Source organism: Sus scrofa, chromosome 9, assembly GCF_000003025.6.
Source record: "Sus scrofa isolate TJ Tabasco breed Duroc chromosome 9, Sscrofa11.1, whole genome shotgun sequence".
NCBI classification, from domain to species: Eukaryota; Metazoa; Chordata; class Mammalia; order Artiodactyla; family Suidae; genus Sus; species Sus scrofa.
The window spans coordinates 46,221,737-46,224,925 of record NC_010451.4 but is presented as its reverse complement, the minus strand read 5'-3'; positions in this window follow the sequence as shown (position 1 = coordinate 46,224,925).

Here is a 3,189-nt window from a genome sequence, read left to right as displayed (position 1 = left end):
TCCAGTCTCGAATCTGCGTGAGTCCCTCCAGTCTCTTCTTTGGCCGGAGTCACTTTTTCTTCCCACCCCATCCCTGCTTTACACCCACTTTCCCAGCCTCCGCCTCTGCCTCCCCGGAACCTCAGCACCCCCACCCCCAGGGCAGAGATGTCTTGAGCACTTCTGGAGAAGTACTAGCTTTTGTTTTCCAGACTGGGGTGAGGGGGGACAACCATGCTGCCATCTCCTGTGAGAAGTCTTTCCCAGCTCCTCCTGAGCTAAGTGCCTCTTCTCTGTGCTTCCAGAGAACATGGGATCTGCCTGTTAGAGACGTTACTAATGACAAGTCACAGCAAACATCGCATTTTTACTACCTCATGGGCCCCCTGCTAGGCTCTGGGTTTTGGACATGAACATGATTTATTCCATTGTATTGTCCTCACTGGTTGCTAAGGTCACTAATGGTGAGTGCCTCTGGGACAGGGACTGTATCTTAAAAATTGCTTGGTTTGGTGATTTTCTATTTCATCAGCCCTAACACCCTAGGAATAGAGCGAATATTTTGTAAGACTATCTTACCACCCTGAAATGAGTCTTACTGACAAAACCACCTATCTACATATATAATTAAAAAAAACTGTAATGTTCTAACTGTACTATAACAGAAAAATAAAGGGAGATAAATTTGTAATAAAAAATGTATTCCAGGAGTTCCCATTGTGGTGCAGCAGAAATGAATCCAACTAGGAACAATGAGGTTTTCGGTTCAATCCCTGGCCTCACTCAGTGGGTTAAGGATCTGGCATTGCTGTGGCTGTGGTGTAGGCTGGCAGCTGTAGCTCTGATTGGACCCCTAGCCTGGAAACCTCCATATGCCATGGGTGCGGCCTGAAAATGACAAAACAAACAAACAAACAAACAGAAATGTATTCCAGGACTTCCCATTGTGGCTCAGTGGTAAAGAACCCGACTAGTATTCATGAGGACAAGGGTTCAATCCCTGGGCTCACTGAATGGGTTGGGGATCTGGTGTTGCCATGACTTATATATAGGTCAAAGATGCAGCTCAGATCCTGCATTGCTGTTGCTGTGGTGTAGGCCAGCAGCTGTAGCTAACCCCTCGCCTGGGAACTTCCATATGCTGCAGGTGCATCCCAAAATGATGCGGAAAAAAATGTATTCCAGTGGATAAACTATATTTGAAAATATAAGACAGTTGAAATTTGCACTTGCTTGTAGTGACTAGCTTAGATTTAAAAGATAACATTCAAATGAATATTGAAAATACTTTTTCTTTATATTGGCTACTGTGAAATAGCTAAATATTTGTTTATACATATAGAATCCCTGTGATTACAACAAATACAAAACAGACTGATACAAGTGTGTAGTATTGGTGACTTAAATACCAGAGCAGCTTTGCTGTCAGTGAAGTGATTTTCTGAAATGGCAAACAACTGTTGGTAAACTTCCAAACTAAAACAAGTACAGTCTTCCTTCATTTTACGTAAGAATTGCATTCCTGGAAAACTCAGTGTATAATAAAATCATATAACGAATACTTTTGGCTTAGATGTAAAACCGGGTTAGGTTCTTGGCTCAGCTCAGTATAAATGGCCTTAGGTGTGGGGTCAGTTCTTCAAAGTGAGAGCCTGCCTCCTGTACTGAGGTCTGACACTCCCGGGCCTGCCTACCAATCCCCCAAATCCTCGTGCAACCATAGTGCCCCCTAGAGCCAGTGAGAGCCCTTGACCGACAGTACTTTCTCGTGCATTTTCCAGAATGAATGCAAAGTTGGAGTAGGTAAAGCAGAGGTAGTTGTGATGATGGACAGGTGACCAGAATGAGATTTCATGTCTTTTACTGAAAACATGCAAACCAAGCAAATGAGCTGGGACCTTTCTTCAAAGGTAGAGATTTTGGTCTGGTAGCGCATGGGTCATGCTTTTCAGGAATACATTTCAGAGACCAGGGAGGACGCTGTCTGGTTTTTTAATTATTTTTTATTTATATGCAGAAGTCCCTGGGCCAGAAATAGAATTCATGCCACTGCATCAACCTGAGCCCATGCAGTGACAATGCTGGACCCTTAACTACTAGACCACCAGGGAACTCAGTATTTAAAATTTTTTATTTTAAATTGGAGTATAGTTGATTTATAAATTGTGTTAGTTTCAGGTGTACAGCAAAGTGATTCATTTATACATTTATTCTTTTTCAAATTCTTTTTCCTTATAGTTTATTACAGAATATTGTGTAGAGTTCCCTGTGCTATACAGTAGGTCCTTGTTGACTATTTTCTTTTGGTCCATGGCATGCAGAAGTTCCTGGGCCAGGGATCAAACCCAGGCCACAGCAGTGACAATGCCAGATCCTTAATCTGTTGAGCCACCGAGGAATTCCTCACTATCTGTTTTATATAGTAGTGTGCATATGTTAATCCCAAACATCTAATTTATTCACCTCTCAACCTTTCCCCTTTGGTAACCATAAATTTGTTTTCGAAGTCTGAGTCTGTTTCTGTTTTATACCTTCATTTGTATCATTTTTTTAGATTCCACATATAAGTGATATATTTGTCTTTCTCTGACTTTCACTCAGTATGGTAATCTCTAGGTCCATCCATGTTGCTGCAAATGGCATTATTTCATTCTTTTTTATGGCAGAGTAATATTCCATTGTATACATGGACCACATCTTTATCCATTCCTCTGGACATTTAGGTTGCTTCCATGTTTTGGTTATTGTAAACAGTACAGGAGGCAGTCAGATTTTATAGTGAGACAGAGTGCAAGGGATTAAAGCCTGAACAAGTGGATAGACAATGAAGGCAACTCCTCAAATATAATGGCAGTCACACTCAGCGACCTGAAGAGAGTAATACTACTTACTCCTTAAGGCTGCAATATGGATTAAACCTGCAAATGCATGTAAAATGATGTCTGGTCCAATTGTAAGCATTCAACTTTTTTTTTTTTTTTTTTTTTTTTGTCTTTTTGTCTTTTGTTGTTGTTGTCGTTGCTATTTCTTGGGCCGCTCCCGCGGCATATGGAGGTTCCCAGGCTAGGGGTTGAATCGGAGCTGTAGCCACCGGCCTACGCCAGAGCCACGGCAACGCGGGATCCGAGCCGCGTCTGCAATCTACACCACAGCTCACGGCAACGCCAGATCGTTAACCCACTGAGCAAGGGCAGGGACCGAACCCGCAAC